Below are 15,982 nucleotides of genomic sequence, written 5' to 3' on the forward strand. Positions count from 1 at the left end.
AGGGCTCTGACGGGTCCAAAATAAACACCTGAACTGAACTTACCCATAACAGCATGTAACAAAAGTTTAGTATTTTAGTTTAATATTTTAGTATTTTTGTTTAATATTTTAGTCCCTATTTTTATTTTTTTAACAAAAGTTTACGTTTCGTGTTTAGAACGACTTCAGTTTTTATTAATTTATCTATAACTTTAAATTAAAGATTAAATTTAAGGTTAAATAGTAATATTATTAAAATAATGATATTTTATCATCTTATCGATGATATGTCATCAACAAAAGTCATTTGAATACAAAACATGAACTTTTGAAAACAGAAAATTTAGAGACAAAAAACGTAAGTAATTTTTTTAAAAAACCAAAATAGCCAACCGAACTAGCAACATGGAGAAATGGATTTGAAATCTTGAGAGGAGCGTCTCGGCCAACACCACCACAACAACCCAACTATGGTTTTAAGGAAATTTTTAGAGGACTAAAACTGAAGGTTAATATATTTATAGAGAATAAAAACATATTTAATATTATATAAGGTCCATAAGTTCTAGCTTAACTAACAAAAATACCTAAATTGATAGGTCACATGGTTTGAACAAAAATAAAAAGAATAAAAAAATATAACAATATTTCTAAATTCCAATAAGTGTTAGACATATCCTAATAAAAACTTTTGTATCCAAAGACAATCAATAAATAAATGGAAGTATTACTAATTTTAAATCTACTCATAAGATGAGTAACACTACATTAATAATTATGCTAGATCACTCATCTAAAAAAATTCTTATAGACCACTTTCAAATTCCTCATTTTTTTTTTCAATGTTCAAGTTTCAAAATTCAGCAAAACCTACCATCTATATCAATACATTGATGTGAATATTATAGTACAAAATAATTGGCATTGAATTAATCTTTTTTTTTTTTTAACAAATCAAAATGGAATAATTTTTTTTTTATAAGCAAGGAACGTAGACAGACATCAAGAGGCATCATCGACATCCCAATTAGGTTGGCACCTCGAGAGACCTCCATCCTATGCCGCCACACTCTAAAAAATTTATTAAAAAAGGGGAAAAAATAATTACCAAAGGAGGGGGACTAGACCAAAACCCTCAAAAAACGAAAAGAGAAGGAGACAGAAAATAAACAGAAGAAACAATAAAAAGCAATCAAAAAACATATCATGAGGATCTGTAATTTGGAAGTCCACATCTATCCCTATAGAAATCAAGCCTTAAATCAATAGGAAGAGTGTCTAGCCAAACTACACCAACACTGGAGTGACCCATAGAAGCCAACTTATCTACGCAGCTGTATCCTTCACGAAAAATGCGGGAAGAAATAACCTAAACCTGTAAGTGTTGGGCATATACATAATTTTTTAAAGCAATCCGAGAATGTGTTGGGCATATACATAATTTTTTAAAGCAATCCGAGAATTAAAGTTACTGATACCTCTAATATAAATGAACATAAATGACAAGGTTCGGCTTATATAAAGAAAAGTTTAAAAGGAAAGTTTACAACTCACCGTCACCACTCTTTTTGATATATATATATATATATATATATATATATATATATATATATATATATATATAGCATCACTTTTGTTGAAATTATAAATTTTGAATTCCAATAGTAAAAGCCTCAATTTTCTATTCAAAATAAAAGCCTTAACTTTAGCATATTTTAAAATAATAATACTTAAATATTATTTTGATCCCTTCGCTTATTTTAAATATTTAACTTGGTCTCTTATGTTTAAAATTGGTGAATTGAGTCATTTAACTTATTTATAAAGTTCAATTTCGTCCCTTAAAACCGATCATTTTGGTCCTTTAACTTATGTAAGTCAATAGAACTTGGTACCTTAACTTATAAAAATATACTAATCACATCCATTTATTTAGGGATCAAATTGCATTAACTTACAAAAACTAAAAGATCAAGTTGCACTAACTTACGTCCCAAATTGATTGTTATCAAGTTGCACTAACTCATCATAAAAAAATTGTTTTGTTTAAATTTTAAATTTTGATAGTAGTCATTAAAAAACCTCAATTATTTTATTCAAAATAAAAGCCAAAATTTTGAAAAATTCTAAAATAAAAATATCAACAACATGGGAAAATCATATAATTATATAAATAGTAATAACAACAAAACTTTTAAGAAAAATTTAATGATACCCAAAATTAAATTTGAGCAATAACCAGTGATTCTCAAATTCCAATTTCACTAATTTTCTACGAAGTTTTTATTGCAAAATATTTGAAGTATGTCATGTCTTTTAATAGCATAATCCACGTAAATTCCTTTTAATAACAAAAATTATTTAATGCATTATAATTTTATAAAGAATTTTTTTTTTTGACAAGCAAGGAGAGTGGACAAACATCAAGCGGCATCATCGACATCCCAACTAGGTTGGCACCCCGAGACACCTCCATCCTATGCCACCACACTCGAAAAAATTTATTAAAAAACGGGAAAAAATAATTACAAAAAGAGGGAGGACTAGACCAAAACCCTCAAAAGAAACAGTAAAAAGAAAACAGAGAAACACAAACACAAACAAAAGTCCTCCAAGAACAAATCAAGGGAATCTGTAGTTCGGAATATAAAGAAAAATGTACACATGAAAACTCTCTAATGATCATTGCATCATAATGATTCTCGAGATATAACATTTAATGAAGTTGTAAAAAAATCACAATAAATTTCTTTTTAATAAAAGAAAATTATGGTGAGGGAATGTTGACTTTGTATAAGGTAGGGAATTTTGATTGAGCCATGCTATATGGCACGGCACAACTCACCCACAAACACACACGACACATTGAAAAACAAGTAACTTGCTTGGTAAAATTAAATCTAACACTTCAATTGGCAAGACTCAATTCACATAACACTTCATCTTGCTTTTTTACTGAAAAAAGTTATTGGTTTTATTGTTCCTAATGATTTGAATTGTTTGGTCAAACAAATTCACCAAAAAAAATAGAATCAATTAACGAAACACCACATTTTTAAAAATGTCTAATAAGCATGTATTTTGTCAACTCAATATGACACATAAGTGTTTTTCAATGGTTAAATCTCAACAAAGACCAAAAATGAAAGAATCTGAATTAATACAGGTTTAATAAAAAAATATGGTATGAAAGCAAACAACTTGAAAAAAGTTAAATTTAATATTTTACAAAACAATTAGACTAAATAAAAAAAACGCCACATCATTTTAAAATTTCTAATAAGAATGCATGCATTTTACCAAATAGAAGAACACATCAACATTTGTCTATTGTTAGAGTCCACAAAAGATCAAAAGTGAATGAATTTGAAATAATATAGATTGAATAAAAAATAATATGCATGAAAGTGAATGACATCCAATTACTAAAATTTAAGATAAAAAAATTAAACAAATGACATCCAAAAACTAACAAAACAATTATCATAATGATGGGGCTTTCGAAGGATTCTATATTAGGATGGATGATCATACTAGACCAATAGCAACCACATAGGTGATATAAACATCACATCTTCACACAAAATCTCAAAGCTATATGTATATGAGTCATCTCACTTATATATTGTTCAAAATATATTCTTTCTTCCAATATGTAGACCATTAACTCACACTTGATACATTAACATCTTTTAATCAAGTGTACGACTATTTGTGTCTGTAATTATGTAACATAATCATATAAGTTCAACAAGAGTTACAACATTTTCAAAAAGGTGGATTGATAGTAATTTCTCAGAGCTAGGTTTATGGTCCTTTTTTTTCTTGAGAAAAGAGAAAGAAAATTAGAAGAAACAAAATGAATAAGAAAAAGAAATTTAAACATGGGAGATATTATAAGGGAAAGAAATATGTAGTGTGTTTTGTCTATGAGATTGTAGGAAATAGAGTGAGTTGCCAGTATTTTTATGGTTTCGATAAAGGAGTTGGAGATTTTTGGATAATTATTTTACCAAAAAGTTAGACTTAATTTAAAAAAAAAAAAAACACATCATTTTAAAATGTTTAACAAACATGTGTTTTGTCCACTTAGAATAAACATCTGCATTTTCCGTTGTCACATCCCACTAAAGATCAAAACGGAAGCAATTTAAAATAATACAGGTTGAAAAGACAAAATAGCATGAAAAAGAATGGTATCCAAAAAATAAAATTAAAGATATAAATTGACATCACATCTTCCCCATGACGACATTAGTTTTTAAGTCTTGCCACTCATTTTTCTCAACATCTAATCTTGCATCCAATATATTTTTGATTAATATCTTGAATCCAATATAGAATGTTAACTCCAATATGACAAATTAACATCTCTCTAAAGTGTGAGACTATATGAATCTGTGATCTGTTGACATAGCTAAATAAGCTCATACTGAGACACAACATAGTAAAAAAAAATGTGGGTTGGTGGTGGTTTCATGGAGGAAGATTTATTTTATTTTCTTTTTTTGACGGGATGGAAGGAGATTTATGTTTCTTTCTTACAAGAAAATAGAAAAAATAAAGTAGAAATAGAAATAAGATAAAAAAAAGTATTTTAACATGAGATAAACGATGAGGAAAAAAAGAGAGTGTGTGCTTTATTCGTGAGTGAATATGAAATAGAGTGAGTTGTTGATAATTTTACAGTTTTGTTGAAGGAGTTGGAGATTTTGGGGTAGTTATTTTAGCAAAAAAAACTTATTAGACGAATGCTATATCATTTTAAAATTTCTAATAAACATGTATTTTTTCCACTCAGTCGAACATATCCACACTTTTCCATTGTCAGACTCCACCAAAAACCAAACGTGAAGAAATATGAAATAATGGAAGTTGAATAAAAAAATATAACATGAAAGTGATGACATCCAAAAACTAAAATTTAATATAAGAAAAAATAAATGACACTAAAAAACTAACAAAAAGTTCGTCATAATTTTGAGACTCTCAGGGGGCTTCTACAATGAGTTTGATCATCGCATTAGCCTATAAACCATGCAAGTGAGGTTCATAGATCTTAACCAAAAACCTTAAAACATCAGATATATGGGTCATCTTATTTATATGTTGTTTAAATTATACTCTTCCATCATATATAGAATTTAACCCACATTTCACACATTAACATCTCTTAATCAAGTATACAACTCTTTGCGTCTATAACTATGTGACATAGTCAAAGAAAAGGTTAAACATAAGCACATGTTCATAAAGGTTGGTTGGTGGTGATTTTCTGAAGGAAGATTTATGTTCATTTCTTTCATGAGAAGAGATAAAGGAATTTAGAATGAAAAAATGAATTTGAACATGAGAGAAAATAAGAGTAAAAAATAATTATTGTGTATTTTCTGTGAGAGCATACAAAATAGTGTGAATTTTATGTAATTTTATGGGTTTGTTGATGGAGTTGGAGGTTTTATAGTGATTATTTTAAAACAAAAAAAAAAAATTAAACTCGGTTAAAAAAGCATCACATAATTTTAAATGTCTATCAAGTATGTAATTTGTCAACTCTTGCATCGGATGCGGAACTTTCACCCACACTTGACCATTTAACATCTCTACATTAAGTATAACACTCTCCGCACTGTGATCTACCACCAGGAAACACTCTCACTTGCCCACAAAGTTGAATCTAAATATGATACTACCGTTGGACTTTTTGAGGGATCAGACACTTTTGTGGATAAACCCATTGGAGAGAGCAATCACACAAGTGAGGGCATTAAGTGTGAGGGTTTCTCACTTATATGTTGTTAAATTTCACCACTTCTATTCAACGTTGGATTGTAACCGACATTTGATACATCACAACATTCTCTCTTTTAAGTATGGGGAAATTAAGAAAACATGCTTTAGCATCCACGCCTACAGGTGTTCACGGGATGGGTCAGTTTTCATTGTAATATATATTACCCGATGCAATCAAGTATCATTAGGTTGGATCAATAAATAATTACACGTAACTTTTTAAAGGGGTTAATTATATGGAAAACATTGTCGGCTTATGTTAGATTGAAGGGGTGAATTGTATTGAATGTTGCAGCCAGCGGTATAACGGCTCTTCTATTATCATGTGGAAGAACCGCACACTTGATGTTGACAGTCCCTATCGAGATTAATGAGGCATCATCGCTTACGATGAAAAAGGATAGTCGTAGGGCAGACCTGGTGCGTGCTGCAAAGTTGATAATTTGGAATGAGGCTCTAATGATGCACCAATGGTGTTTTGAGGCAGTTGACTCATCAATGCATATATTGCTTGTTGTCCGAAAAGGAACGAGGCAGGATATTGTTGATGCCTCAATCAATTCATCAAAGATATGAGCTTATTGTAATGTGTTAAGGCTTATTGTTAATATGAGATTGGGTGCATCTTCGATACCTGTAGAGCAGGAAGAAATTGCTAATTTTTGCAAGTGGATACTCTCAATTGGAGACGGCAACGACGCTTCAGATGAGAATGGTAAAATGAAGGTAGAAATTCCTGAATATTCGCTCATATTGGACACAACAAATCCGTTGATGTCACTTATAGACTTTGTGTATCCCGATTTGAATGATAACCTTGGTGACCCGCTATTTTTCCAAGAAAGGGGAATACTCGCTCCAACGCTTGATTCAATTGAGCATGTTAACGAATATATGATGTCACTGATTCCAGGTGAAGAGAAAGAGTATTTAAGCTATGATTTTGTTTGTCGATCGGGTGAAAATTTTGATGTCCAAAGTGAGTGGTTCACAACGGAATTTCTTAATGGTATTAAGAGCTCTGGAATTCCAAATCACCGGTTGAAACTAAGGGTGGGATGTCCAGTTATGCTGATGAGAAACATCGATCAGGTCAATGGACTGTGTAATGGTACGAGGCTAACAGTTACACATCTAGGGAAGACCACGATTGCTGCTAACGTAATTACATGAAAAAGGGAAAGTACCAGGGTGTTCATTCCTTGGATGAATCTTATTCTGAGTGATCCAGGACTACCCTTCAAATTCAGGCGCATGCAATTTCCATTGACGTTTTGTTTTGCAATGACGATAAATAAAAGTCAGGGTCAATCTTTATCTCGAGTGGGAGTTTATCTTCCTAAGCCCGTGTTCACGCATGGACAACTCTATGTCATTGTCTCTCGAGTTACTTCTAGAAAAGGTTTGAAGCTGCTCATCTTGGATGAATATAATAATGTTTGCAAGGAGACCACATATGTTGTGTGTCGTGAAGTTTTTCAAAAAGTATGATCATTGGTTATGTTTTAGAATTGTTGTTGCTATAATTTAGAAAACTAAAGTTGTGCATTGTTTGGAAGTCATTTTTTTAATTTCTTTGTAAGGCGTACTGGTCATTACAGGACATGCAATTTCTATATAAGCAGATCCTCCTGCCATTGACTTTTAAATGATGCACTTTTCAGGTATAACAATACGCGAAACTATTTTTTTTTTACATCGTTGTTAACCTAAAATACAATATTTGCATTAGACCATTGATTTTGTAATAAAACAAATAACAATCGGCGTTTCAGTAGCCCAAACTTATACACACCCGTAAAAAATTTAACGTTTGCATTCACAAATTAGGTGTATACATCTTGTGCTCGTGATTTTCGGATATCAAACCATTAATTGATTTAAATCGTCAATCTTTGAACTCTCGATTTTTATTCGTGGGAAGGGAAAAAATGAGTAAAAACCCTTATCGAGACTTTGGATTCGGGGGTTGGTTACATGAAGGGAAGGTGCTAGCACCCTAAGCGTCTACGGTATTCCGTAGGAACCTCTTACCTAATTTACCTTGTGCTAAATTGATTTGCTTATTTGAAAATTATTACCTAAAAGTCTAAGTGAAAGAATGGAGGGAGAAGAAGTATGTTTTTGGTTATTTTTATTTGAATTGGAAGGATAAAAATCCTATGCCTACATACCCTTAAAGAAAAGGGATCAAAACCAATGTAGTTCACCTAAAAAGTTTCTTTTTGGTGGGTTAGGTTGATTTTAAGATTTTTTTGAAAATGAGTTTTTAGAAGAGAAAGAGGCCTCAAGGCATGAGATAAAATAAGGTGAGGTTGGTCAAATTTTAATTACAAAGAAATCAAGTCTATTATGAATATTAATTCAATTAAGCATTTGATTAAGAAAATAAAAAGGAAAACACTTGGGTTACAAACCAAGGTTTATTAAGAAAATACTTTTGGAGTTTTGCATATTTGATTTTTTTTGAAAAAAATATATTTTTTAAACTAACAGTAAAACTAGCATAACGGCATAACGTCACAAGAAGTAAACGTGAAGTGTCGGTGCATGTGTCGGTGCGTTGTGTTATTACATATCAATTCCTAGATACATTCTATGGTCTCAAGAGAAATATAATAGAAGAAATAAAACGCGCAAAATAAATTACATCAATTTCCTAATTATACACGCTAAATAATACCAATAAAATAAAATGACAAAGTTAAACATGCATGAGATGATTCAAATATACTATATCAATAATATAATGAAAATAAAATAACAAAACAGTAAATAGACAATCAACACAAAGCAAAATATTTTTGTAAACTTTTGGAGTAATTTTTTTTGTAAGTGAAGGAGGTGCAGAAAGTAAAAACAAAGGTGTAAAAAGGAAAACAGTAGTGAAATTTAAAAACAATTGGGCTCAGACTGGATAGATATGGACCGTCTGATGAATCCGAAGGTCTAGATCTAATCACAGGAAGTCTCATCACAGCCACTGGATCAGTGATCCAACGGTTTAAAAAAAAACAGCACAAAAGCATAGAAATAACACAGGAGGCACAGTGACCATCTGATCATGGAACTATCCAGATCCAACTGCTAGAAACAACAAGGCACATGGAATGGGATAAGAGAAATAACATGGGAAAATAAAAGGAATAGAGACTATAAAACGTAAAACAACAGCATATTACTCATTTGGTTTCTTCTCTTCTCTTTCTAAACACAAATGCTTCCTTCTCTCTACACTCAAAAACAACACCGCCCCCTTATATCATCTTCTCCGGCGAGACAGTGTTTTCCGGCGCGATGGCCGGTGGTGGCACCACCGCGCCGGAGTTTCAAACTCCTCTAAATCAAAAAAGTTTTTACGTTTTTAAACATCCTTTTCTTCATACTTTTCGAAAATCTACTTAGTTTTCACAAACAAACAACCAAAACTTCTAGATCTAAACTTTAAAGATCGGTTTCAAACTTTTTCCATCTCTCAACCGTTTTCCAAAAAAAGAAACTCACATCTCATACAGATTTAGGAAGTAAAATGCAAAGGAGAAGAAAGAACAAAGTGATACTGGTTACCTCTTTAGATCGGTTACGATCTTGGAGGTTATACTTCTGAGAAAAATAAAAAAACGTTCTTCCTTGCTCAAAACGGTTCGGATTTATTTCGATTCACGCTCCATTTTGATCCGATTCACGCTCCAATCTCCTTCTCCAATTCCGGTTGAATTATGGCTTGAATGTGTTGGATTTACGGTTCCGTCGATTTGGTTGTGTTGTTAATTTGGAATCTTTTGTATTTTTTGTGGTGAAATCATGATGCTGGAATTTTAGTGTTCATAGTGTTCTTGAGAAACTAGATGATTTTTTGTGTCTGATTTTAGAAATCGGAGAGAGAAATGAAATTAGGGTTGGGGTGTTGACTGCTGCGGCTGAAGAAGTCTCTGTGTAAGTTTGTGCGGCTAGGGTTTGCTCATCCTCCTTCTCTTTTTTTGCAGGTTTTAATTTATACCACTAGGGTTGAAGGGAAAAAGGAAACAACATACTGGATTTGGAAACAAAAGTTTGACAATCTGCCTGAATATGAGGCGTGTAAAAAATATTTTTTGGACCCCTGCTGAGATTTTTCTGACTCATTGACATTATAGCACAAAACAAAAATAAACTATTAAATATATAAAAAGAGTAACTAATTTTAAAATTAAAACTAATAAAAGATGGAAATTAAACACTGAAATAAAAAGAAAATAAAGAGGAAAGAGGGCCCGGCTCGGAATACTTCTCTGCCGAAATTTCGTCTGAAACGACGAAAATTCCCGACTTTAAAAATATGAATAAAATGGGTAAGAATAGAGAAAAGTGGTCAAAATTTGGGGTATGACACATCTGAAGTTGACTATTATATAAAAAAAAATACAATTTTTTTTGTTTTTATGATTAATAAAATACATTATATCAACAAATAATAATATACAGTACTTCGGCGTATTTTTGCAAAAATATTACATATGTTAAGTTTAACAATGAGTACATCTTATAGTACAAATAATTAGTATAAGTATAAATCCAATACTTTAATCGTTATGTGCAATGTTTAGATATTTCAAAATATATACAAAATTAACAAGATGATATTTTTTTCCATATCAAATTTAAATTATAACCACAGTTATAACTTTAAGATAACATAATATAAAATATATTAAAAAGTGTTTTATTTCCGTGTTTGGCACGGGTCACTATACTAGCATCAAGTGAAACTTGACCCATGTATAATGTGTTATCCACTTCTTATTATTATTATTATTATTTTTTTTTAGAAATGCTATGGACAAACTCTCAAGCACACTCTTTTGAACACACCCTCAATCATTGGTCCACATCACCCCTTTTTTAAAATCACTTAACTGGATACTAGCTTAGCCTATAAGTAAAACAAGGTTAATCGTTCTTTACCCCCTGTAATATAGGTCATTTTTTGTTTTCCCCCTTGTAAAATAATTTTTTTGATTTACCCCCCTATAATTTTTTTTTAAAAAAAATATTATACAGGAGGTAAATAAAAAAAAATATTTTACAGGGGAAAACAAAAAATGACCTATATTACAGGGGGTAAAACACCATTAACCCATAAAACAAGAGAATTGCTGTTCCCACATTACATAAGGCTGTGCCACACGAATAAATGACGTTTTTGCTCCTGCGGTAGTTAACTACTGAAGTTTGGAACCGGCTGCAGTTAACTACCGAAGTTTCTTCGGCAGTTAACTGCCGACGAAAAACGATAAAAAAAAAAAAAAAAACCTCGGCACTTAAGTGCCGAAGAACTCATAATATTTTTTTTTTCAAGATTCTCTTAGCATAAGTGAAAGATAAAAAGTTTATTATTTGGCCCATGCTTGCTGAATGCAGACAAATCTTTATATATATGATATTTTAATTTCTTTGCTTGTTTTTGATGATAGACCCTACTTTCTTTGTCATTCATCATATACGTGCTATTTATTTGGACATAAATTATCTTTATTTGTTTACGAGTTTTTTTCATTAATTATGGTGTATGCAGGAAGCTGGAGTTCATGTAATATGTACCTTGATAAAAAAAAAAAAAATTTATGAGTTCTTCGGCACTTAAGTGTCGAGGTTTTTTTTTTTTTTTTTTTTTTCGTTTTTTCGTCGGCAGTTAACTGTCGAAGGAAGGAATTTCGGTAGTTAACTGCCGCCAGTTCCAAACTTCGGTAGTTAACTACCGCAGGGGCAAAAACGTCATTTACACGTGTGGCATAGCCTTATGTGATGTGGGAACAACAATTCTCATAAAACAAACTGTTCTAATAAACTTCATCCTTTCCCAACCCACCGTCAATGACCTTCTTTGTTCCGAATTTCCACCTAACCATTAACACCTCTTGAATATCAATTTTTGATCAATTTCATTCAGTTTTCCTGAGAGGTTGAAAGGTACCACTGATGTTCTTTTTGAGCGATGACAAAGTGTTCGAAATAATTTAAATCTTCAATTACTCGTGATGCTTGTCAAATACAGGAATTCATGAGAATAGCACATAACCTATTTTATTTAACTAGGCAAAACATTTAACCATCGACTCTATGACATAACCATAAATTGAATAGTGTCTTGTGGGTCTATGGGTAAAGAGAAATCGTGTTGTGAAGATAAGCATTTTTTTTTTTTTTGGTCAAGTAGCCTAGAAGATAAGCATTTTAGTGTGTTGCTTTTGTAATACATACAAGTGCTTCTGGTTCAGCTTTGTTTTTTCTACTATTGATTTGGTGTCGACTTCTTATTTGTTCTCCATGTCCTTTTACAAGTAGTTCTAGGCTTCTAGCATCCAAAAAAACCATGTTTCCTTCCTTTTTTTTGAAGAAACAAAAATGGTATATATTAACAAAGGCGGTAAAACCTCCTAAGTACAAGATGTACTAAGAAGTCACCCCTCAAAGAGTCAAACAAATGTAGTAATTACAATAAACCGGGTGCGTCGATACCTAAACAAAGCATAGGATCCGACCACCACCTTTGAGAACCGTACACAAATGTGGCTTTACTAGCTTTTAGCCACCATAAAGAGTGTAATTTTACTTTTTCTGATAAGCCTTCAATGGATGTTTGGGTATTATTAAAAAGTCTGTTGTTGCGTTCATTCCAAACCATCCACACACAAAGTAACCAAATGAGCTGCAGAAAGGATCTACGCGCCCTCGTATGACCCGTACTAGTAATAAACTGAATAAAGTGGTCACTAAGATCATGGGAATCAGCTTCGGACACGCCAATCCACGTTTCAACTATACGTTTCAACATCAGAAGAATAAGAAGACCAAGTTTTAGTCAAGAGTAGATTATTTATCCTTTAGATTGTACAATGCATGTTCAATCTCTGTGGTTGTGAATTTTTAATGATTTTAAGAACAATCTTAAGTACTAAGTTAAAAGTTAGGCTCATCACTAAATGTTACAGCAAAAACAGGACTTTCCATCTATATAATTTCTTTCCATTATAAAATATATATTTTGATAATCCAAACCTATACTTCACATGTTATTGTTGGTGCTCCCCAAGTATACCTGTCCGTAATTGTCGGTTAATGTCATCAAATTGGTCTTAAGTAGACGAAATTGATTGCATTGCTCGACATATATGTGTCAATCTGATGTAACCTATAATGGTGTGGTCTAACGTGATCGTGCTAAACTTTTGTCGACTAGAATGCATGTTCACTCTGCTTAATATATTGACATCTTCATTCACACTTGTGTTATATCAATCTTTGCTTTTAGTCTCAGTATATTTTTGTTTTGCATTTAGTCCTTTTTTGGCTTTAATCTTTCAAATATTTGTCTAATGTTTGGTAGGGAGCTTCTATGATGAACTCAGGAAAATGACTTCTTCGGTGAAGTCGTTTGAATGGGCCAATCAGATTTTAAATGATGACACGTCAAAAACCCTAATCATGTTCCAGTGTAGTGCGGTCTACGGTAGCGTAAGTGAAGGAAAACTTTATTTTATGATTTTAATGGTTAGATTTACTTGATCTCTATGTTATTGTGGTACACCATCTACACATGATTTTTCTTCTAGTACCAATTTTCTCTCCTCTTTATTTTTCTTTCTTTATTTATTCATATTCTCTCTCTTCCAGATTTTTATTAAATCAACATCTTCATCTTTCCTTCATCTTCTTCGTATCATATCTTCATCAACTTATTCATCATCTTCATGAGAGAAAAAATAAAAAAAACCCAAAAAAAAAAAAAAAAATGAAATTACATAATAAAAAAAAATGTAGATATAACATGCTTATATATATTATATATAATATATTTCGATTTTAGACATTAAAAGATAGATGATATGGTGGTTACAATTTTGATTTTGCACACCTACTTCCCTCTCAAAGCTCAGACCTCCCTCCCATTCAACACTTCTTTTTGAATTAAATTAAAAATAAAATACTTTATACTCAATATCTTAAATTGTTTTAAATTTTGCATAATTTTTTTTAGAATATTATAGGTTGCACACAATATTATGGAAACTTATTTATCTTATACAATTTTAAAAAATGTTTATAATTAATAAAATATATTTAATCACTGTCTAAAAAATTATATTTAAATAAAACATATGATAATAATTATCTTATATTAAAGATATGAATAATATTTATCTTTTTTTTCCATGATTCAACCACATACAATTAATGCCTAAAAAAATGTCAATCTCTTACTCTCCAAATTAACTTGTCATTATTTAATATAAAATCTTTTTTTCAAGAAAAAGACTTCCTTTTAAAAATTTAAAAGTGTATAATATATAAAAAAAACTTATGCATTAAAGTAAATTTTTGTGTGATGTTTTTGATTTTTTTTTTTTTTTTCTGAAACGTAAGATGTTTTCGATATCGTTATTAACGCAAATTTCCGAGCTAATTAGCCATTTTCGATACTGTTTTTAAATAAATTTTCGATGCCAATATTTCTTCTTTAAAAAAATATAATAATTTTTATTCTGCAATCACACTTAATACGTATTTAATGCTAGCTGTATAAATTGAATCACACTTAATACGTTTTTAATGCTTTTTTTTTAAGAAGAAACGGAAATGCTAGTTTTTTTTAGGGCGTTTTAATGGTAATTATTACTTATTAGTACGTTTTTAATGTTAACATTTTCCTATTAAGCCAAAAAAATAAGTTAGAGTACCTAAGGTTCAATTAAGCCTAAAAACTATTAAGACGAAAATGATGATTATATAAATTGTTTTAAATTAAAATTGAAAAAATGGATTGGGTTAAAGTCACCATGTTTACGATAATTATATTTTTCCTCTCAATTCACGTCGTTGATACTTTAACCAATATTGTTGCCCCATAAACGAGTACTCGCTGAACCAATAACATGATGGACATACTAATTTTCAGCCTGACCACATCACTTCTTTTGTGCATCTATCATAGAGATTTGTCGTCTCAATTTGATAAAAAAAATTACTTTTTAATTGCTGGAAATTAACTAAAAGCATAGCTGCTCTTGATTCAATCTGTATAATTCTGCAACTAATCCACTGAGAGTATATATTGTCGCATAGCAGCCGCAATTAACACTCTACTTGTCCATCAAGAGTTGGATTTAAATTAGGGTAATTGACTTTTGTGTTGATTAGAAAATGGAGATGAAGAAAATATTGAGATTCATGTTATTTGGAGATGTATTTGAGTAGTTATTTTGTTTTTTGTTCAATAAAGAAGATGATGAAGGTATGAAGATGGCGATGATGTTCATAATCTTCCTTGGTTTATTTATTTTTAATAATGAAATATTTTTTTATAAAAAGGTTTATTTAAATATTTTTTGAAATAGAAGGAAGAAAAAATCAAAAAGGAGATTATGAACACAATAACACTAGTGAATTGCTTAATCTGATAGTTCAAAAAAGCTAGTCTACGGTGGTACATATTGAGCAGATACACGGTATATACCATACAACAGTCAACACACATGACATCATTCAACAATGTGGCGCATTATTATTGGATGTAGGATAACTTCTCTGAAAAAGTCAATTTAATGACTTCACCATAGAATTTTCCATGTTTGGAATTAGACCTTATATACTCCATATAATTTAGGTACTAAGATCAATAAGGTCTACATATTACAAGACTTTAATCAACAAGAACTAAAATTAAAATAACAAGGACCAAACACAAAATTGTGTACGAATCACGGACTAGAAAAACAAATTACAAGGACTAAAGGTGAAATTGAAATATTTAAGGATATCTATCCCTATCACGATATTTAAATACCTTCTTGATATTTCAGTTAATACATTTCTTTATCCTTTATAGCTAATGATATTCTACCACTTTTTTTTGCACTTGATACAAGTTATGCGAGTCTGTTTTGTCCACTTTCTCCATCCCTCTCTATCAAAATGATATAAAAGGAAGGCGAGCTTGCTTCTTATTATCGTGTTCGATCTCACCACGATCATCAATCGACTCCACACACAGTAATAAAACCTTTTTCAACTTTGATAACTACTTATATGTTTATTCAGTTATGCGATTCTAACCAACCAGTTTTGTTCTAGGTGATTCTGTAATAAACTATTCCACCTGATACTCAATGGACATCACCAAACCATAGGTGGTTGCACCTTATGGTGCTTGTGATGAGTGACCTAACCTTAT

The sequence above is a fragment of the Medicago truncatula genome, chromosome 2, assembly GCF_003473485.1.
Source record: "Medicago truncatula cultivar Jemalong A17 chromosome 2, MtrunA17r5.0-ANR, whole genome shotgun sequence".
NCBI classification, from domain to species: domain Eukaryota; kingdom Viridiplantae; phylum Streptophyta; class Magnoliopsida; order Fabales; family Fabaceae; genus Medicago; species Medicago truncatula.